General features: G+C 45.7%; 1 long non-coding RNA gene across 1 annotated transcript in view; it reads left to right on the plus strand.

Annotated features, from left to right (window-relative positions):
- The window catches only part of LOC142879532 (uncharacterized), a 100832-nt gene that overhangs the window by 13626 nt on the left and 63319 nt on the right, over nucleotides 1–23887 (plus strand). Inside the window, exon 2 of the long non-coding RNA XR_012925319.1 lies at nucleotides 9474–9542. This is a non-coding gene — a long non-coding RNA (uncharacterized LOC142879532). The remainder of the gene's footprint in view (nucleotides 1–9473; nucleotides 9543–23887) is intronic.

Consider the following 23887-nt stretch of genomic DNA (forward strand, 5'->3'; position numbering starts at 1 on the left):
ACCACAACTCTCCCCCTTTACTCCACTGGACAGAATTAAGGAATGCAACAGCACAACGTTTGTTTGCAGAGATGAGTTCCCCTTCTCCCACTGTGGCCTCCTCTTAGTCATACGATGACAAAAGAAGTCTTAAAATCAACTCCAAACAGATTCAGAATCAGCATTAGTCATTTCAGATTTTTGTAAAATTTCTGGTGCGCTTTAACGGAAACCTCCAAATTTCAATGAACACTTCAAAAAAAAAAAAAAAAAAACTTAGCCAGTGTTTTAGTTCTTAATAGTTTTCAGTAATATGTTGTATGCACATCCAGTCTCTCTACAGTGTTGCTAAGGTAACAATTTTGAGCCAGTCAAGATGTGTGATATCGGTTTTGCAAGACACGAGGCGCCACATGAAGAACCTTCGACACGCTTGATAACCTTCAACTTAGCACCGTCTCTTTCGCGAGCAATACAAAATGTACCTTTTTTCTTTTTTTTTGTCACGTTCTATCTATCTGGCAGAAGGTTTTCAGAGCCTCTCACCTTGTTCATGTGTTGCAGTTCAGGCCATTCCAGGGTGTGAGTGCACCGTGACACCATCGCTGGGTCTCACACGTGCGGCAAACCGACTCTTTCACACGCGTCTCTCGTTGGGTCTATGTGAGACGAGCGAGGATCGAGACATTAAAATACCTTGCGCAAGTTGCTTTGTAAATGTGTCTGTTTAAATTTTCACGTGTAAAATTAGTTTCAATGGCATAATAATTGGAAATGATCATTAGCTCAGGCAACATTTAAAAGGTTCAACTTTGGAGTGCAGTAGCTTTTACCTTATGTGTGTTTGACAGGCGGAAATGTACTATCATGCCCTTACTATTTGGGAAACTTGGCATCTTTACCTTGTCTCAGTCACAGCTTTTATAATAATAAGAATAATAATGATAATAATAATAATAATAAAAAAGTTCCTGTATCTTACTAAGATGACTGCTTTGGTATTATTCTGTTACAAACCTATACAACTTATACTTATGGAGTACACCTTTATGAAACATGCTTGAGCACTATATGCATATCTATAAATCCAGCTTATACGTATGTACATATCTGTTGTCTGCCAAGCCACAACCGAACCGTCTGACGAGGATAAGCGGCAATGTTACAGTACATATATATATATATATATATTTCTTTTGTCCACAAGTCTACACAATCGGAAAGCTGACACAAAAATGTAAACACTGAATGGAGATTTATTTGTCGCAGTGCTTACTGGAAAATTAAATCAATCAAATGTTGGCACGTAGTCAATGAGACACAGAAATGAGAGTCACTATTTCAACAAAGCTTTATCATATTAATTACCATATCAATTAGCATGTTTTATCTTGTTTGTTTTAGTGTGTTGGCGACATGTTAATTAGCAAGCTTAGGCCTGCACATGCAGATTGTTTAAAAAAAATAAAAAAGTGTGCCACTAATCTAAGCTTATTACGTCCTCCTGCCTCAGTATTATTTGCAGGTAGAGAACCCAGTGATACTGTGCAGAGTATTGGTTAAGATCTTATTGTACTATACTACACTAAAAAAGAAAATATTGCTGGAGATCGTCCGTCTAAAAAGGCGTTGCTGCAAATAATTATGGCATTTCCTGAATAGGATTTTGCAGATGGGGTTATAAAATATTGAGTATTTTCAGTCGAAAATCCTCACTTTTGGCTTAAGACAGTGCTGAATTACTAATGATACATTACTGCAGAGGGTTAGAGTATGAACAAGAGCAGTCTTTTCTTTCCTATGTAGACTTTTCTTTATGAGTAAGGATTACATAATCATATTATATATGGCTGTTGATAACTTTTAAAGATTAACTTGTGGTTTTATTATCGCTATAATGACAATATGGTGATAATATAGTGGACCGAGCTGTCCCGTACCGAGCTGACACCAAGCGGATCAGTGGAAACATGCAGGCCTGGTTGCACCAGTGCTAGCCTGGGTTAGCTACCTTTCGGTTGGCTCAAACTAGCAAGCCGCCGCGTGATTGGCTGTTTGCGCAAGGTTCTTGAAGGGGTGTGTCAAGTGGCCAGTATTTCAGTTTTGCGCATTGTTTTTGTTTTGGTGCATCTTGGAGACTAGGTCAGCATAGATTGCACCACGACAATTTACTAACACCATCTTATATATTGGCGTCATTATGTAACACAGACAGTGTTGCAGGGGAATGGATTTTTTTTTCATACCAGTCTTAACGTGTGCGTGAGTGACAGAGCTGAGCAGCGGGGTGATGGAGTGAAAGTGTGAGGAGGGATGGAGGGAGAGAGAGAGAGAGCGGCTGTTATGGTGGCGCGCCCTGCGTGGAGAGGCAGGCGCGGGCCTTGATGAGCCGATAGCACGTCGACAGACAGCGGGCCCGGCTGTGTCACCGTAATGGGATGCTAATGCTATGCTAATGGCATGGAAATCCGCGAGTGGTATTCCACCTCACTGGAGAGGAGGCAGAATCAGGGAGGCCTTTCGCCGATGGTTGGAGACCGGGGAGTCCCCGAAATCAAAAAGCGACAAAATAAAACACGGAGACACGCGCACGCACACACACACACACACACACACACACACACACACACACACACACACACACACACTCACACAGGGTGGGTCTTTTCTGCTTACGGCACAGGAGTCTCCAACTGACTGGCAGCCAACAGAGGATAAGAGTGACCAGTCCCTCCACCACCTCCACTGACCCTCTGTGGGTATAACAGTGCACGTGTGTGTTTGTGTGTGTGTTTTCAATAGGTCCTCTGTCTGGATGCCGCTGTCTCTCTAGCCCTCAGTCCCAAATGTCCTCATGGTGAAGGATGTTCCTCTGACAGGCACGAGTCAGGCAGCCTTTCATGTGTGACTGGAGAGAGAGCGAGAGAGACGGAAGATGGAGGGAGGCAGGCAGATTACGGAGAGAGAGAGAGAGAGAGGGAGGGAGAGGAGGTGAGGGAGGCTGACCGTGTTGAACTGAGACAGATGTCGGGGATTGATGAGGCTCGGAGCGATGCTGACACACAAGCTGAACCGCAACCAGACGAGCTCATCCCTTCTTGTTCACTTTGTTTTTTCGCCAGCGAGTGTTTTTTGGGGGGAGAGCAATAAAAGCGACGGCCCTTGTTTGTTTTTTTGGTTGTTTTTTTTTGTGCGCGAACCAGAAAATAACTCATGTGCATAGTATGCATTTTGGATTTAGATGGATTTTCCCCCCCTTCTTCTCACAGTCAGGATTAGAATAAAACTTCCGACTTCCTCCTAAAACCTTGAATGAAGCTCTCCAGCAGAGTGATGGTTGCTTTAAAAACATCCTAATCCCCGCCGTTCTGCTTCTTATCTGTCCAGTCTCGTCACATGTTGTCAGATATATATATATATGATTTTTTTTTTGGCAGAGAACTAGACTAAGCGATTAAAACTTGTGATAATTAATTCCTACAGGGTCTCATGACCAATTCACTTCAAGTGACAATGGCTCGTTCTCTTTGGACAGAGGAGGAAACAGAATATTTTTTTATTGGTAATAAAAGAGAAAAATACAACAATCATTCTTGACAGCAAACAAATGTAAACAAAAAAAGCAAAGGTAATTCTTGCAATTACAGCTTATGCGCTTCGCACCGTTCAATGGAAACACCTGCAAATCGCAATTGTACTTTGTCAAAATTTTGGAAATATCGCTTTTATTTTGCGAAAAACTGTAATGGAAACGCAGCTACTCACAATCACGGCTGCGGAGTGTCGAACCCTGAAATGAGAAAGCCTGCTTTGGAATCGCAGGGCTTTCTTGCTAAGGGGCGGCAACTTTCAAAGACCTCTCCTCTACTATAATACATGAGATGTTTTATTTAAACCACAGACGCGGTTATATTTGTTCACAACATAAGCACAATACATCGGTGGCGATGGCAGAAATTGCATCTTGGGGGTGGGGTGGGGTGGGATGGGGGGGGGCAGTTACAAATTGGACGGGTCGTCTTTTCCCAGAGGAAGGACTATAAAAAAGTGACATAACCGAAAAGAGAAACACGGAGCGCCACAACATAACACAACACAACGCTTGTGACACTGCATACAAAGATAGAAACAACAAAACACTGCCCATGCAACATTTTCAATCAACGGGTCTCAGTAAAGGCTGCGCACAACAGTATTAACAAAAAAACCTTTTTATCCTATTTAAGGTAAAATATATTTGCTCTGTATTTTCCTCCACGGTGCACGTGGACTCCGTGGCGTGTCGTCTTCCTCGACTCGCGCTCTTTCTGCAAAACACATTAAGGAACTTTTGTTAAACTTGTGTTTTAGTGCCGTCACTCAGTGTCAGTAAAGTGTAGCTCCAAGTGTTATTCCAATTTAAAGTCAGCTGTGCCTGGACAGAGTGCAACAACACTCAACGACGACGGCGTGCTGGGAGCGGAACACTTAGGGGTCAGGAAGAATTGTGACTTGCGGAAAGAACTGATTTCACTTGACCTGCTCCTTAAAGAGGAAGTTGAGGGTGGGAATAAAACTTTTAATCAAGAGTAGACGGGATCATGTTCTATCAACAGGCAGTTCAGTGGTCTGTGATTAATACCAGTGACCAAGGGCTATCTTTGAACAAATCTGTCCTCTTAGATCTGAAGTTAGAGGGCTGAAAATAGTATTTTTTTCCTAAGGTCAAATATGTAACATGCTGACACAATCTACTATTTGGAATTTGCTTCTTTTTTTTTTTTTACGTCACTGGTCCAGCTGATTATCATAGAAATGCCTCTGCAGACTTTTTTTTTTCTTAATTTAGGTGAGGCATCACTTAATCAGAGCTAATAGCTACCTCCCCCACTAGTTAGCAAGTCGCTAGAAGAAGACGGAGAAGAAGAAGAGAATTTGCATAATTACAGCAACCACACAGTGCAAAAGAAGGAAAAGTATATTAATAAAAAGACAAATAAAGAGATAAAATAAAAATATTTATAGACTAAGAAAAGAAAAAAACAAGATATTTACATTGTATTGACAAATTATTTTACATTTTTTTGTACGTCTACGAAAGTGACAGTTTATGAAAGTAGTGAGCATTCAAGAAAGATACTGAAAGATACAAAGAGAAAGATACTGAAAAGAGTCCTGTTGATACGGATGGGTTGGGGCCGGGTGGGTTGGGGATGGGGGGGGGGGAGTTTGGAGGTTGCAGGCTCGTTGCAGTAACCACTCCATGAAAAAATAACACTTGACAGAATAATTTAGATCACCGCAGATGATAAAACCTTTTGTACGGCATTACCAAGTACCCCGCTTCGCACTCTCTCTCACACACATACACACAGACACACACACACAGACACACACACACACACACACACACACACACACACACACACACACACACACACACTCGGGGTGTACGGCGGGACTCAGCCAATCGGCGCGGCGGACGCTCTTGATTGACGTGCGAGGGTGTTCGCTGACAAGAGCCAGGAGGAGGTGGAGGAGGGGCCGAGGGTGGCGGTGGGGGTGTCGGCGAATCACCACGGCAACCGGCAACAGATTGACTGACACCTCAGCTCTCGGGGCAAGATGGAGGAGTGGGAGTCTGGGGTGGGAGGCTGGGGGAGGAGCAGCAGGGTGAGGAAGGAAGCGAACGCAGCGGCGGCGGTGTGTTAAATGGTCGTCTCCTACAATCTCTCTCTCTCTTTTTTTTTTTTTTTTTTTTACAACTTCGGACGCACAAGGAGACGCGGCCTAGTGTCACAAATAGCCCCAAAGACAAACAGGTTGCACAATGCGGCTAAATATAGCCGACCCGGGTCGGAGCTCCATTACGTAAACGGCACAGCAGCTTTTGATCGGCGCCATCTCAACACTCGGATCAGACACTTTTTAACCACTTTTCTCTTTTCTTCCCTTTCCTCTCCTTCACCTTGTTTTTCCTCCCTCCCGTCTCTCCCCCCTTCTTTCCCTTCTCCTTCTGCTGTGTTGTGTTGAATCAGCCTCTGGTGAGTGTCGATATTGATCGGGGTCGGAGAGGTTGGGGCGGGGGGGTCAGTAATCTGCTCGGGGTTGGTCGTTTGCCAGGACCAAACATGAGCGAGCGTCCTCGCCGTCGGTGCGTGTCTGTGGTGGCCGCATGCGAGTGTGGATGTAAGCAAGGCGGATTTAAATGTCTGTCCGGAGCCGGAGCCTATATTGTGCGCAAGCACTGCACACAAACACACAAACACGCACACACACACACACACACGCACACACACAAAGTCTGAGTCCAGCTGCTCCAGAGAAGCTTCTTCAAAGCTGCTGAAATCCATCCATACAGCATCCTGGCTGCGCTTACACTGGATGATGCCTCTGTGTGTGTGTGTGTGTGTGTGTGTGTGTGTGTGTGTGTGTGTGTGTGTGTGTGTGTGTGTGTGTGTGTGTGGGTGTGGGTGTGGGTGTGTTTGGGCCTTACTGTTTGTTTACGACACAGAGAGGTAGACAGCGTCCACGTGTTTGTGCACCACAGCTGAAGGGAAGCTAAGATAAAGGCAGGGAAGACATACATTTCCTGTTATCGCCCTGCACGCGGCTCTTATACGAAGCTTCACTGTGGATTTGTTCAGCATCCTATTGTGTTGCGTTAACTTTTTTTAATGCATTTCTCTATTTCTGTGTGTGTGTGTGTGTGTGTGCGCGCGTGTGTGTGTGTGCGTGTGCGTTCGTCCTTGCGAGAGTTCGCGTACGCATGTTGGAGAGCCAGCGCCTCAGAAGACCATCAGGAATTTTCTGCACGCGTGTGACCGTAAGAGAGAAAGACGGAGAGTAAATACAGAGCTTGTGTCAAAGACGTGCGCGCGTGTGCGCGTGTGCGTGTGTGTTTTATGCATGTAGTGCTCTCGGCTCAGTCGCATCCAGATTTCCTTCACCGGGTCTCAACGCGAGCTGCTGTATGCGAGCAGGCTGCCTTTCTTTTGGGATTAAAAAACATCAATTTTTCTCCCATTACGTATCTCGCCTGCTACCTCTCATCCCGGCTCGTGTTGCGTAAAGAGGCAGTTTGGAATTCAGCAGTTCATCTCCGAGCTTCGCCCCCTCCCCTTGTGTATAACCCGTGCAGTGCAAACTCAGTTACGTCATGCGCTGCCTAAATTCTTTTTGTAATCTCCTCCAACTGAGGCGTCCTTGCCAGAGGCGACCTGTTCGCTGCGTCAGTCTACAAAGGAGGCGTGAGCAGCACGTGTGTTTCATGAAGCTCCTTTCCTTTTTTGCTTTTTGTTCGTTTCTTTTTTTTTTTTCCAAGGCAACAGCAGTTTGCAGTCACACAATAACCAGTTAAATTTCTTTTTTCTGTATTTCTCATTTCTCTGATTGTTTGTTGAAATCCAAAATCCTGCGCGTCCATCTTGCCGAGCTCCCCGTCTTAAATCGCTTTCAGTTGGTTATAGATGGCAACAAACGATCCTGTTTACAGTTGGGACCAAAGCAGGAAGTGACGAAAGCAAGCGGGTCTAAGAAGAAAATTAAAAATGAAAAAAAAAACACAGAAGAAGATCAAACTACTGCTGAAGAGACCAGCACGGATGCTGCAACTAGAGTCTTTTTCCCCCCAGAAGCAGCTGGGCGTTTACTAGTACAAGAAAGAATGGCTTTCATTGTTTTTTTTTTTGTTTTCTTTTCCTCTTCTATTCCCAACTGGCTCTAACAAGACTTTTATTAACTGCTGGCTGTGCAGTGACCTGCCACAGGGCGATGCTGTGCATCAAAAGTCGCATCTCACACATCGGTAAAGATCCCTTAAGTAACATTTCCGTCTATCCCATCAGTAGCCATCCAATCACAATTTCCCCCCTGGCTATCGGCGCAGGTGGAGGGCCGCGATTCCGACTGGTTTGCCAAGCATTCCGTCCGGCGTATCAGTTTTCCGTGCGCTGCTGAGCCCCCCCTACCCCCCCTAACCCTCCCCGTCCTTCAGCCGAGAACACCTTTGCGGTGGGCGGAGGTCAAGTGTCTCAACTTCAAAATAAAAGCAAAACATAAAGCTCCTCCATCGTGATTTTAGAACGTACGTGAGGAAAAAACAACACGACGTGTGTGTGCGTGTTTGTGTGCGCGCGCACGCACACAAACGCGCACAAAGGCATCGGCCGGCCCCTCTTCACGCCGCTTCTCCTCTCGATCGCGGTGGCAAAACAGAGCTGCGGCCTCTTGAAACTCTTAATTTGTGCGTCCAAATTGGTTGCCGTGCGTGTGCGTGCGCGTATGGATATTTAAGTATATGGTCAAGTGTTTTTGTGTTGCTGCATTTTAATGAAGGCGTTAGTGTTTTTCAAGTGAATCCCGCGGTGTTTGCCTCTTTTTAGGGAAACACTCATGGGAGTTGTGTTGATGGCCCCGCATCAGCTCGTTGCGAGCGTGTCCGTTGTAGTGCGCGCATGTGTGTGTGTGTGTGTGTGTGTTGCGCGTCTGTGGGTGGATCTATGGCCTGAGGTTGCGAGGATGAAAGCGGCGCCTTTGTGACTTTCTCGTGAACTCTGCGGGCTCCTCGCAGGGCGTAGACGCGCACAAACACACACACACACACACACACACACACACACACACACAGACGCACGCAGGAATACGCGCGCGCTATCTCGCGCAAACACAACCCCGGCAGCGCACGGCAAACATTCCCATTCACTCACGCACGAGCCAAGACTCTACGCCGAGCAAACCCGCAGACGGCACTGTACATACAACCACAGGTAAACATTGGGAAAAGCGATGATAAACATTTCCCCGCCGACTGTCATCCCTTCACCATCCAAACAATGCACTGCTGGGCGATTTCTTTGAAAGAGGCGGCGGCTAAAATAAAATGTAGGCGATTGTGTTGGGGAGTAATGCGCGCTCGCGGTGCTTATGAATACTAAACGCCGTCTGTCTGCGGTTCCCCTGCAACATGCAAAGGGAGACGGGCTTTTGAAATTCATGTAATGTATGACTAAAGACAAAGCGGCGCACTTGATTGGCGTGTCAACGTTATAGTGATTCAACAGATGATATGACAAACCGCTACAGCGTTGTCGTCTTTTTAAGGCAAACGTGTACCCGCGGAAGTAAGTGATAGCTCATAATCAACGTGGGCTTCAAGCGTCGACGTCTTTCGTTGTTTTGACAAGACAGGAGCGCGTATGTTGTTGTTAAGGCAGCAAATTATCATATGGTGTTGTGTAATACCGCATAATGGCCATCCCTGACCTTTGAACCCTGACATCAACGAGGGGGTTTTTCCTCCACGCGAGCGCTGCTCGCTGGATACTTTGCGTTCATGTGCTCGACCAACGGCCAAGCCACGTTCAAAGTCACTCAAATGCAAAAAAAAAAAAAAAAAAAAAAGCGCTGGGGGTCCTTGGGACGCGATTGATGGGATTCGGTCACACAGTATTACCATAATAACAAAGTAATCACCCTGACATTGTGTTGATGTGTGGCTGCCTTTTTGTGTTTAGATCCTGGACTGGGACGGCAAACACTGTCGGACACGTAGGAGCGCTCGTCACTGCATCCCGCTAACGATGGTGAGTCTGTCTTCACATTTCACACAGTATAGCTGTTCAATAACTGTAATTATTGTGATTCAATAGCTGTAACTATTGTTGTCCCCACAAATATTGCATGTGTGGCAATAATATAGTAATATAGATAATACAATTGCAACTGTAAAAATAATACAAAATAATAAGTGATGCAATTGCTACTGGTTCTACTACTACTACTACTACTAATAATAATAATGATAATAATACTGCTGTTTTTCATAATAATGATACCCTTAATACTTTAACTACTACTACTATAACTGCTTCTATTACTTCCAAAATATAATAAAGAAATAATAATGATGTACTTACAGTGATACATTTTGCAAGGGTTTTGCAATGTTATCAGATGCATGTTCATATTTTAATGATTAATGAAATTCATTTCATGGTTAGTCTGTATTTAGCTTCAGTTTATTAGTATAATTTATTAGTCTTTTTTCCTATATGTATATATATATATATATATATATATGTGTATATATATACATATATATATATATGTATATATATATATATATATATATATATATATATATATATATATATACATATATATATATGTATATATATACATGTGTGTGTATATATACATATATGTGTATATATATATATATGTATATATATATATATATCTATATCTATGTATATATGTACATATACACTGTATATATAATGTGATAAATAGATAGATAGATAGATAGATATACGGTAGATGTACATAGTATGTATATATACACATGTATATCTGTAAATGGAGTATCTTTTGGGGTATATGTGTGAGTTTCTTTTCAAAATATCATCATACAAGAGACGGAAGTTATTTTCAGGAGCGGCGATGTAAACCTTGACAACAACAACGTAAGGGACATTGCAACATTTCTTTCGGTCCCGCCTCTTTGGCCAACGCTCGCCAAGTTGGGTGCGACGACGCTAAACGCCTCCCCTCAGTGAAGAGGGCGAATGATTTATGTCGCCTCCCCCGCACAACACCGGCGCCGCCGCCCGCCACCGCCCGCTGCCGCCGTCATCTCTGTCTCAGTCACGCCACAATGAGAATTCATCTCCCTCTGATTGCTGGGATATCTGGCAACAAGGGAAATGAGAGAGCGGCGTCTTATGGGCTCATTCATCAAGAACTAATTGAAGCCTCACTAGTCTCAAGTGCTGATAGAGCTGGAGTAGCGTGCGCTGTTTTGTGCGCGCGCGCCTCTGTTAAAGTGTCCCTGCAACCCCCTCGCAGCCCACCCCCACACACTCACACACACACACACACACACACACACACAGACACCCACCACCCCCTCACCACCATGCGACGCGCTGCATGCCTGTGTTTGTGTGTCTTACGCGTGTGTGCGCGCATCAAATTGGACTTTGGAGAAAATGTCCTATGAAAGGGCAATCACTTTTCAGATATTGCCAGCCGCGCGCCTATTTTTTTTCCCCCGTCCACTCGAAAACCCGTGCGGGTCTCTCGGCTCGCCCGTGCGTGATTGCGCGCCTCCTTGGCTCGCTGTCTGTGTTTTTTTTTTTTTTTTTTTTTGTTTTTTTTCTTCTTCGCCCAGAGCTGCTGCTGCTGCTGCTGCTGTTAGGTTGGACTGCTTTAGACAGAGCGCCCCCCCCCGCCACCACCACCACCTCCACCTCCTCCTGCATAACGACAGATACACGGTGCCTGCCTGCCTGCCTGTGTGTGTGTGTCTGTGTGTTTATATCAGGTGGGTACGAAATGAGCAAGCGTGCAAGCGAGGCAGGAAGAGGGAGAAATTAAATAGAGAAAGGATATAGAAGGAAATGTCAGGAGCGAAAAAGGAGAAGGAGGCGAGCGTGAGGCGTGTTTGTGTGTGTGTGTGTGTGTGTGTGTTGACGCATTTGTGCGTGTGCGCGCGTGAGAGAGTATTAGACTTGCACCACTGAATCTCCTCTCCTCCGAGGCTATTGTACTTTGCTCCACCTCTCTGTATTGATTCTGCCGGGCAAGAGCTCCCTCACTCTTCTTCTCCTCTCTCTCTCTCTCTCTCTCTCTCTCTCTCTTTCTCTCTTTCTTCCTCTCTCTCTCCCTTATTTTCTTGGGCCTTTTGCATCCCAACCCTCCCCACCCCTCCCCGCCTGACAAGGAGATGACCCCCCCCCACCCCCACCCCCCGCCCTCTCCCAGACAGGGCCGCCTCTCACAGCTGAAGGATCATGTGCGCGCTCACCTTTAGCCACCTTCCCGGTCGATGTCTATTGATCGTAATATTGCGATGAAATAAATTATTTGCCTTTGACTGAGGGCTGCCCCCGTCACCCCCCCCCCCCCCCCCCCCCCCACACACACACCCCCCACCCTCCTCCCCTCCACCCTCCCGCCCTGTCTCCCCCTATCTCCATCCTCCAATCCCTCTGTTTTTTGGGGGGCGTAATGCAATTGGCATCCGAGGTCGGTCCTCGCCGAGCGATAAATAAAATTCGCCGTGCCACCTTCAATTTGTTTGCCCGCGTTCGGGGTTCGCCTCCACCGCCGCCGCCGCCGCTCCGTTTGGACTGCGTCTCCCGCAGTTGCCATTAGGTTTATTTATTTTTTCTATTACATTGCTTTTATTACGTCGGCGTGGCGCCCCTTTTGTAACGCAGGGCAATAAAAACAGTGAGCTGCTTTTGAACGAGATCAGTGTATTCTTGCGACGACGACCGGGGTCGCCGCGGACTTAGTGTGCAAACTCAGAAAAAAAAAAAAAAGTTAGCGGCGCATCAGTATGATCCCAAGCAGTGCAGCCTCTCCGTTACAAATACATCAACCCTTAAGCTGGACACCATCCTACGGCATGCTGTATCACACCCATTTTCATTTTGGCTGACCGACAAAACAAAAACCTTAGTTGATCTTTAAAAAGCAACAAAATCTGGCCTCCTTTAAAAACACAACATTGCATTAACTGACACAGTATCAGTGTTCTCTGTGACATCACAAGGGGACTAGTTAAGTGACGGTCTGTTCACAGCCAACCAAAAGTTTCATTATCCTGTAAGAAAATGTGGGTTAAGTGAATTTCGGATAGAATCACTTTGTGTTAGACTGATTTCATAGACAATTTTCTTTTCATAATCCAAAATAAAAATGCCTTGCTCTTGAATGGATTTCAATTTAAAAAAAAAAAATTCTTCACTGACCTTATAGAAGGTGAGTTTTAAAGGGGAACTTTATCACATTCTATATGACACGGTACAGTGGAGCAGTGCTGATGAATAAGAAAAGTATGAATTTCAATAGTTGGTTTAGTTGGATTTCACTGAGGAAGTGGCACAGTGTCTGATTGTTGTTTTTTCAGCTCTTTGGTTATCATTCAATAATAGGTCCGTCCACATCAGCAGAAGCTCATTCAACGATTGTGCTCAATAATTGTGCAAACTCACCCAGTCTAAACTGAAGTAAATCAAGGTCTTTGAAACGTTGGTTGCATGAAGCAGGACCTTCACGCTCTGACTTCACGCAGTTTTCTGGGAGTCCGTCATTTCTCTCCTTCTTCTTAAATCTAGAATGGAGAAAAGCCCCCCCAAAAAAATTATAAAAACAATCCCGGGCAAACCAACGGCAACAGCAGCAACACGTGCGGACATTTCCCTGGACACCTGCCTCTCAGTCGTTACACGCTGTTCCTTCCTGCGCCTGTGAAGCAGAGTTTTCTAGGACTGAGCGGCGAACCACCGCGTGGCGTTAAGAGGGTTTGATGTAGCGCAGCCTTGACACGTTCAAGCGCATTAATGCGGAACGCGCAAATTACTGTGCACTGGATTAATGCGTGCATTTTTTTTTTTTTTTTTTTTGTCGTTGAAAATACCGACTTTATTTTCCTTTTCCTTTCAGTTCCTGCGCCCTTATTAGCGGTGCACGATGTGTCCTCAGAAGCCTTTCATGGCGGGAACTAAAGATGACTTTTCCCTTATAGGGCCGCATAAACATAAACAGCGGTCATTAGGCTGTCATCTGCTGATTGAGGCCAGTGAGTGGGTGAAGTGACAGCCGCCCTCCACCCTCCTTGTCCCAGGACAGCCTCGCCAGTGTCCGTCACCCCGCCGTCAGCACGCTCCCTCCCTCCCTCCCTCACCCCGTCCCTCTGGCGGGCCTCTCCGAAGCACTCCGGTATTGATTGGCGCTTGCGTCACGGTCATTACATGTCATTGGTTCAAAGAGAGACACAGGACACAAATTAGATAGCGAGGGTGGATGGATTGTTGGCGGGACGGGGAAGGAGAACGGCGAGGAATCGCAGCGGCAGATTTATAGTCTGTGATTGGTGTTTTCGAGGTATACAGACGACTCAGCTCGCTGCACCCTTGGCTGCTCGGATTATTCTCTGTTGGTTTTTTTTTTTTTACTCCCCCTAGAGGTTTGTCGGTTCATCTTTATCTTTTGAACGTGATTTCCCGGGTAGAAAATTCGCTCGGACCAAAGACGGCGCTGATTAAATTTTTATGACCAGTGGGTTAGCAGGAAGATCACTGCCATAAAGAGAACCTTGAAAATCGTCTCTGAAGCTACTTTATTAGTCACGTACCCAAGATGCAGTTTATAATGATAACAATGATAATAATAACAATAATGTTATTTTGCCACTGTGACGTACACGAGGAACAGACGAGACAAGTGAAGCCCCAAGGTCAAATTTCTCAATCCGAACCTTCTTCATGCGACGCAGCGGTGCTAACCGCAGAGCTAATTTTACACCGATTGTGTTGAATTTTTGTGCTCAGACTCTGCGCTCCGTGCACCAACGTTCATTTCTGAGGGTGCTCGAGTCCAAACACCGACAAAGAGCTTTCGGTTGTCGAAACGCAACGAGGCTAAGCTCTTTATCTTGCTGCATTCATTATATGTTTCTGAACAGACATGGATTCGTCCTGACGTGTGAAGGCATACACGCATGAGTTTGACTATATGTTCAGCAAATAAAATGGGGACACTAATCATAGCTATCAGAGTTTTTACACAATAGGTACAAAAGGTGTTTTTTTTTTCAGTTTAAAATGAAGGTGTGGACAGGGCTAAGAGGTGATTCAGAGGACCTTTCCAGCTGTAGGATGGAAAAAAAGCTCTGTTTTTTTTTTTCATTTTCTCGAGCTGATTGACTCTATGTGCAAATTAAAAAGCATTTAGTCAGTCAGTCATGATCCAACAGCAAGACGGCGAGTGAATAAAGGCCAGTCGCTTTTTTAGAATTCACTATACATTCCGCCTTAATTATCTTGTCACCGCGAAACAATCCGCGTCGGCTGGTCATTGTTGTGGTCCGCATCTGGGCTGTTTTCTTCTCCCGCTCCTTTGGCCAAAATAATAAATGATCATTTGGATAATAATGAGTTGAAGGGGAGATAATCACGGTTATCTTTCACAGCCAGACAATACAGGCCTTGTCAAGTAGCTAAACAAAGTGGTCACCAAGCAACATCAAATTACTTGTATTAGAGTAATTTTGGCCATTAAAAAGAATTGATTTCTTTTTTTCCCTTCCCTTCATTAATTTGCGAGTCCCCCCCGCCCGTGATGTTACAGCGCCGTGTCTTGGCTGGCGTCTTGAACGCCGACCGCTGGGGGCTCATTGTTAAAACAACCCTCGTCATTTTTCACAGTGTATCCGTAGTTTTTACAATGTGTATAAAAAGCGTAATTGGGTTTGGGTGTCGGGGGGCTTAGGGGGGTGTGTGTGTGTGTGTGGGAGCCCATCCATGCATTAAGCACCCCCCACCACCCCGTTCTTCCAACCCCCCCCCCATCCTTGGATGAAGTCCAATGGGTGTCAAAGGCCTGAGTTTGCATGCAGGCGAGGGACGCTCCGGTGGAAATGACACTGGCCGGCTCTGGAAAAGTGCCTCTGACAGGGGCAGCGACGGAGTCAGCGCTTTTCCTCCGCCCTCCCCGCTCCCCCACTGTTCAATCCATCCAGCTGCTGTCACCACAGGGGAGCAGACAATCTATCAAGGCATCGGGATGCATTCTCCTCACCTGCGCTGCGCCTTTAATGAACAGCCAACATGATCCTGGCTGACAAGCAGGAAATGGATGTAATAAAGATTGTTTCTGCATGCTCTTTGCATCCCTGATAAATCACCTCGCCGCGCAACAGATACGGGAGCCACATGGAAATTTGATTTCCCACGGCAAAGGAGGTGGGGGGCGCGGGAGGGAGCAGCGGTGGGGATAAGAGCTGAGAGTGGCAGGGCTACTCTATTTTATTCCAACCCCGCCACCCCCCCTTCTTTCCCCCAACCACTGTTGTGCGGAAAGGTGAAGCAAGGTGTGGGAGTTGGAGGGAAGGCCTTCATTTGAAGCACACCCCCCACCACCCACCCACCCCCCATTCTGTCAGTCAACATGCCTCCACGCCTGTGGGTCTATAAAGCACAACTGGCAACGCGCGCAGATGTTTGGATGTCGTAATTTGGACGTGGGACAAGTTTGTGCTCCAGCGGGCGCGGCGCCCTCGAGGAAGACTGAAGGATGTTTCCGCCCAACAAAGAATAAAATAAGATAAAATGATAGAGAAAACGGCATGGCTTTAAACAGCTCACAGGAGTGGACAAACCAAATGAAACTTCTTCCCGTCTCTCGGTGTGTCCTGATCCGCACGACTACAAATATACACGGCGTGCGGAGTTTTGAAAGTGAAACACAAGGGTCCTCTGAGAGCCTCTGCAACCTGCAATTACGCAGAAACCCCTCAATGTTTATGAGTGTCTTCACAGAAGTGCATGTGCGCCTGTCCACTTCAGTGGTGCCTGTACACTCCACCGCTGAAATTTCTTTACACAACAGAAGAAACATGGCGTAGTGTTTGTTTGTTTTTTTTCTCTCAAACTGTTTCACAGAAAATCAATGTCACCTGCTGATTGTGGGTTTCCTTTATTATTTTTTTCTTCTCTCTTTATTCCTTTTGCTTTTTCGCTACCGATTGCAGCCTTAGCTGTCTCCGTCACAGGGGACAGAATGACACACGCACACACACAGACACACACACACACCCACACACAAACATTGCTCACATGGCACAAGGCCTCCATTACACCGGCAAGGAATCACCTCTCATGTAAACAATGATTTAGAGAACAGCATACCTTGATAATCCCAGTAGGTCAGCAGTTTGTGAAATACTCACTTAAAGCCTTCAAGTCTTCTCCATTCTGATGCTCACTTTGGACTTCAGCAAGGCGTCTTCAACACGTCGACGTGCCTAAATGCACTGAGGCGCTGCTGTGTGATTTACTATTTGTGTTCAGGAGCAATTGAACATTTTATCAATTCTCCATTCCAGAGTTTACAACTTCATTACGTTCATTCAAAGCACCCCTCTAGTCAAAATAACCCTAGGTTCATTTTCCGTTACGGCTGCCCCCTTTTATCAGCAATGAGTGAAAGTTGTGCATTTCTCTGTTTAATAGCCATTTGCTCTTTTTGAAGTATAATTGAAAAAAAGTATTATTGCCAGTGTTCGTGCAAAGTCCACCTTTACTGTTTTTGTTATTCTAAGACCACATCGCTGTCACGCACAGTTTTAGACTAACAATGCTAACAACAATAGATGCATACATTCCAGGGGAATGTTGCAAGCTCAAATGTGAGAAATGTGATCATTCCTCAGCCCTGATTCTGACTTCCCAGCTTAACTTAACTCCAAGCTTAACACACTGTGAAAGTTACATGAAGTGTGTATTCATATTGTTTATCACAACAAAAGTAAAAAAAAAAAAAAAAATAGTTTAGTGGTTTTGTCGGACTTTCTGAAATGTGGGAAGATTAACACTCATTTCAGTGAGTGTTAATCTTTTGACTCCTGCACAAAAAAAAAATAAAAATGAAAATGCTCTCCAAAGTAAGAAAGTTATTCCATCTAAAAACAACATTATTGAACAGGACTAGGTCGACGTTTTGGTGCTCTTTGCAAACAGTGGATGAGGACATCGCACGCTGAAACATATTAGCTGGAAAGCCTTTAACACAGCAGCACCAGCAGCCCACTCAGGCTCGCCACGAGACCAAACAACACATAACACCGGCAAACATTCACCCACGTGGCCCGCTGTCCAAACACACTCTAACCGTACTGTTAGCGGAACCGCTGGCCTACAGTAGAGTCCAATAGATGATGAGGAAGAGGAGGAGGAGGAGCAGGAGGTGGTGTGGGGGGGAAATGATTAGGGCTGGAGAGAAATAATGGCAGGGAAGCGGCAAAAATACACGTGGAATGGAATATAGGAGAATAAAGGGAGAATGAGATTGAGATAGGGAGAGGACGGGAGGGAAGAGGGAGATATGGAGAGAGAGAGAGAGAGAGAGAGAGAGAGAGGGGGAATGGCGGGTTGGGAGGGTGGCGGGGGGATGCAGATATGGGGGTGGGCGGGTAATTTATGATTTAATCTAATGCAGTGTGGACCTGCTGTAAGTCACACAGACCTCAGCTGTTGGAGCAGCAGAGGAAGAGATGGAGGAAGGAGCACAGAGAGACATTAACCTTTCCTTGAAGCCAGCGCCGAGCTCTTTCATCTGACCACCATCCGCCCCTGCAAAAACCTCTCCGCCTCCGCTCACCCTCCTTCCTCCCTCCCCCCCGGAGGGGCGGCGCCGGCGTTCCGGGTCGGCGTTACGTAATCCCTCGATCGGATGCGTCGGAAAATGGCGTCCTCGCCCCGCCGCGCTTTGCGTTCCGAGGTTCCGCGGCGCTCCCGCGCGCGAAATCGATGCCCACACGTCTCTGCCTACACTTTTGATGTGTTTTCCGAAAACAACGAGATGAGGCATGGAGAAAGAAAAACTCGGAGGAAACTTTGTCAACAGAATAAAGCCCAAGGAAAGAGCTGTCAGAGAAGCCGCCCACACGACGATGACTGACAACGGATCGCTGGGAAGAGCCGAGCGCCGAAGACGGAGACAAAACTTGTGAAGAAAATTTATAATTTAAATGCTCTCGAAATTTCTCCACAAATGCAACTTGTGTGTGTGTGTGTGTGTGTGTGTGTATTTATGTGTTTATTCCTTCCCTTTTCAGAAGAGCCATTGTGCACCTCGGCGCGAGCTCATAAACAGTCGATGGGCAGCGTCGAGCGCTGTGGCAGTCGGCTGCTGCCGCTGGCCTTGCCGCCGGCACTGGTTTGTAATTTTGCAAAACTCACAAGGGCTCTGATTTGGTTTTCGTGGAAGCACATTGACGTTTTGGGTACTCCGGGTCCTGAAAAATTAGCTCGCGTTACAGCAGAAAGGGCAAAGTATCGAGTGGCGGCCGTGACTGGACACAATAGGAAGCCCCAGAATAAGCAGGGACTGGCTGAGCTTCTTCTCTAATTAGCATCACAGAATCAGTTGCTGCAGGCACTGCTGATCGCTGCTTGAAAACAATCTGATTTCAGATGCAATTTTTTATTCATTCATTTATTTATTTATTTATTTATTAATTTGGGACTGCGCAAAAGTGGTGTCGTGTCCATCCCAGTCGTTTTAATGGTGAGTAAACTATGACTACTCTGTGTAAACGCTAATCTCAGTGTGCCCACTTAATTGCGACTGGAGCTCAAATCAACATGACTCAACCAAAGAGCCACATCGTGTGTGTGTGTGTGTGTGTGTGTGTGTGTGTGTGTGTGTGTGTGTGTGTGTGTGTGTGTGTGTGTGTGTGTGTGTGTGTGTTACAAAAAGGACATAAAGATTCTCGATTCCAATTTGTTTGGGTCAAAAAAGTTTCCATGTTGTGGACAAGCTAGCTCATAGCCGTTCCTTCTTCCGGTCGGCAGACCCAGGATTGAAATTGGGAATCGAAATTGAAAATTTGAACGATTCCGGTAGACTTGTAATGTTAGTCCCGGTTCCAATCAATGCTCGATGCTCGACGCCCAACTCTAGTGCTGACGACGTGGGTGACCTGAACAGCCTCAGTGTGAAAAGATACCGCTTTGCTTCCTGCTTTCTCACTTGTGATTGGATCTCCAGGGGGCTGACGTGCCAGACTTTTGCTGACATCAAAATTGCTTCCAACGCAATAATTTACTTCACAGAAAAGGAAAAAAAAAAAAACGTTTACATTGATGCATTTCTCCCTCAACAGATTAACTCCTTCAAATTAAGTCTTTTTTTTATTTTATTTCTGCTGACGGTTGATTTCTCTCCCTACGACGTGGCTATGATTCGATTGTGCGACACGCTACGGGGCTGAGATTAATCCATTCAGTTCAGAATTTGTTGTGGCACTTTCCAGTGCAAATACTCATCTGATAAAGGGTTTTGTGCACCAGACATCATTTTCCCACGTGTTAGCGCTGCAATGAGGGAAAAGGACGACTGCTCTGCCTTTAATATGTGGCGGCCCTCACGCGCGCTTCGCTCTTTGTACATCTAAACACGGCGACTCGTCGCAGCTCCCTGGGTCTCTGCTCGGCGCCTCGCTACACGTCCTGATCCAGCAGCTCGAGGAGGCAAGCTGGGGACATCACACTGGTTTCGCACCATAATCCCCGATGCAGAAAAGATGTCACATACATCCATCCGTTCGTCTGCAGATTATCTATAATTACTTTTCCTCCGGTGGATTACGGTGGCCCCAAGCCAACGCGCGATAGCGGCATATGTTTTCTCGGTTTGTTGTCCTCCCTTTGGTTGCCTGCGCTGCACAAATCGCAGTCACATTAGCTACAATTAATCTGACACACCTGAAAATCCGATTATGCTGATAATGTGATAATGCCGCCAGACCGACCTGTGTTTCATTGTGGGTATTATTTATGCTTGTTTTGGCCGAGAAAAGCCATATGAGTATTTGGAAAACAAAAAGCACAGCATCGCTGGACTTGAACCAACTGCACTGATCCCTGCAGCCATCTGTCCATCCATCCACTTTACATGCAGAGGACCTGGAGACGCCTATTGCAACTCTTGGGGTTCGAAGGTGGGCTACACTCTGAAAAAGTCTTCTTCTCCTGTTCTCTTCTTGTGTCACCACTGTCAGTGCATCCTTCTCACCCCCGTCCTCTTCTCTCGCTCCAACTAAGTTCACGTCGTCTTTCACTACATGGATAAATCTCCTCTTTGGTTTTCCTCGAGGCTTCCTGCCTGCCAATTCAAACCTCGGCATCCTTCCACCGATAAATTCACTCCTCTGGAGATTTCCAAACCATCTCAGTCTGGCCTTCTCTGGCTTCAACTCTTAAACATCTAACTTGCTGCGTCCCTCCGATGTTCTCATTCCTGATCCTGTCCATCCTGGTCACTCCCAAGAAGAAGCCCAAGATTTTGATCTCGTCCAGCTCTGCTTCCTGTCTTCTCTTCAGTGTCTGTCTGCTTTAAAAGAAAACATGCAAACTAGACGAGCGAGAACACTTTCAAGTATGAAAGTAGAAACTAACTGCTCAAACTAATCAATAATTGTTGGGTCTGTATGACAGACATCATGTTGTATGAGAGCACTCTAAAGGCGCTTTATGACAGTTAACTAACTGTTCTGGAGGTAGATATAAAACTTGCCAGATGTTTAACACTGAAGCCAGAGCAGGTGAGGCTGACTAGTGCCTAGCATGTGCACAATCTGTGTGCAGACATGCTTCGGGCAGAACCGCATGCACAGCTCCAAACTAAAGCGCAGTTTTCCCCAAACGCTCAGTAAACCAACATAATCACCATCTCAGAAAGACAGCATGGTGGTGGTGGTGGTGACGATGGGCAGCAGCGCCTACTACTGGAGTGCAACTCTTATGTCTGCATCAATAATCTCTCTCCGGAGAACCATTTGCCTGGATAAATATTGTTTTTTTTTTTTTTTTTCACCGCGCTGGCCCCTGTAATGGCACCCCGTGCGGGCTGCGGGCCCGTAAGTGACGTTGTCTGTCACGCCGTTGGCAGGCTAGCGTGGGAGTCGTTGGCACGCGGTGGGGTCTCTCCAGCGCTCATTTGAATTCGCCCGTCCCCAATCATGCCACTACACTCGGCGACTATACACTTCCACACTCCACTCACACGCGCGACTCCCACTACCTGTTTGGGCGCCGGCGCGCTCATTTGCATGAAATAAGATGGAAATGGAGCCCTTATTTATGCCAACAGAAATGGAGTGTGTTATTAAGGGCACTATTGTGCAAAAGAGACGGCGGCGGTAAGAATACATTACAGAGGCTATTTCTGGAGTGGCTCGAGTCACAGAGAGGGTAATGCTTTACAGGTCCCTGATGACTTCTACAGTCTGGGCGCCAACACTGGATGAGCTGCGCGTGTGTGTTTATGTGCGTTTTGTATGTGAACGCGGGCGGGTGTTTTGTTTATGCGCGCGCGCGCCGCCGCCACCGCCGCGTGTGTGCATGCGTGTGAGTTGCTGTGCGAGTGTGCATGCTGCACGCTCATACTCATGGCTGTTGAATGTGATTGTCGGAGATGATCATTTGTATATTGCCTGGTGATGGATGGCTTTCCTGTGAGTGACAGGCCTCCATTCAGACGGCCTTCATTGTGAGTCAGTTTGTGTTGTACAGGGCCGGCCAGGAAGGGAGGCAGAGCCCCATTTCTGTCAGTCAGCCATTGATACAGTAGTTTGAAGTGATCAGTGGGTCATTTCTGCTTTATAAGAAGTTGAAATGGGAGGGAGGGAGGGACGGAGGGACAAAGGTCCGAGGGGAGCAGCTGCCCATTATTTTTGCTCCTTTTCTACGTTGTGCAGTGAAATCCATGCAGTTGTTTGCATGAGGAAAACACATCCCAGTGGAAACAAAGCCACCCTCCTCCAGCAGTTACAGCATCTCAACTTGCATCAGCTTCCTTGCCTTGGTAGTGAAATAAAACACGGCCTTGCTCACTTGAAATGGCACATCGTACACATCCAACCAGAACAAGACATTCTGTCATGTTTATTTATTTATTTTATTTAATGTCCGGATTCATTCCATGTTTGCCGTTGAGATTGCGGCTAAAAATTCACTTTCTCCCAGCAAAAATCCTCTCCTCCGATAAGAGGGCACATTCACCGTACATGTTGTGGGTCTTTGTTGCATTTTGAGATAATAGCCCCAAGTGAAATAATACATGATCCACCGGGAGGACAGTTTTCATTATTTGTCCAACCTTTTTTTTTTTTTTTTTTTTTTTGCCAAAATCCTTACAGTACCGGACAGTCCCAGTAGACGTGTGAACGATATTCTGTCATCCCATATTTTGCTCCAACACAGCAAATACTGATACTTGGAGAGAAAAAAAAACACAAGAGGAAAAAAAAACCCTGAAACTAGTAACTTGGTCCTGAACATCCTTATTGATTTTTTTTTCTACTTCTCCTTTTCATGCCAAAACTGCTGTGGCTTCCAGGGAGAAATACATACAAGGGCACAGAATTTTCTGCTGGTGCGTCTATACTTTTAATCACGTTTACGACGATGCTCTGCACAAAATACAAATTCTTTCCCGATAGCATATTCAGATTGGCGTGTAAATCCTGGCCTGTTGTTTGTTATTAATTTGCTATGTCTGTTTGGCGGTGTCCCTTTGAAATAATAGAGACAAACAAAGAAAATGTATTAGAATAGTGATTTTTTTACAGTATTATAGGCATGCATGATGCTGATTTGTAAAGTAAAATCATGAGCTAAAAAAATTTGTTTGTCATGTAAATGAGCCGGTAGCATTACTGTTTAGATGACGAGACAAGAACAGACACGGACGGTCGACTGAAACTGAGTAAAAGGCGTTTTTAGGAATTTATGGTAATGTTTTAGCCTTTGTGTTTAATAACGGGAGGTAAAGTTGCAAAACTTAGTTGTTTGACTTCGTGATTGGAACGAAGGCGTTTTCAGCAGCTACTGAGGCATGCGTTTGCATTTCCCTGCTGTAAATGCGCGGATTTTATTAAGATACAACAGCTTTTGGGTGTTCTGCATTGATTTTCACTTTGTTTTAACAGTGTTAAGACGTAAAAGAAAACAAACCGGTCAGAAGCAGCTGTTAACTCAGAGGGAAAAATTGAATCTGCGGAGACACCGAGATTTTTTAAATTTGCTTTCACAAAGTTACGATATCGGTTCTTCAATTTCCGAAGAAGGTGGTTTCAGCTGAAGCTGTCCAGCAGCTGATTTGTTCCTTGAGATTTTTATACTGTGTCAATGCAAAATCAGTCACTTTGCCCACGTGTGTGTATAATTTGTGAGCAAATTTAACCGTAATAAATAACAACAGACTAGGTGAGGCTGTTAAATCTCTTTACTTTGATCAAATGAGCCCTAAAACTCCTAAGTACATGCACCGCCTTGCGTCAATGGTAAAAGACGCAACCTTTAAAGATAGCAGGCATCCTTCCCTGGATTGATTCATCTCCCAAATCATCTGG

This window comes from Nelusetta ayraudi, unplaced genomic scaffold (genome assembly GCF_046127955.1).
Source record: "Nelusetta ayraudi isolate G7.1 ecotype Tasmania unplaced genomic scaffold, CSIRO-AGI_Nayr_v1 ptg000136l, whole genome shotgun sequence".
Lineage (NCBI taxonomy): Eukaryota > Metazoa > Chordata > Actinopteri > Tetraodontiformes > Monacanthidae > Nelusetta > Nelusetta ayraudi.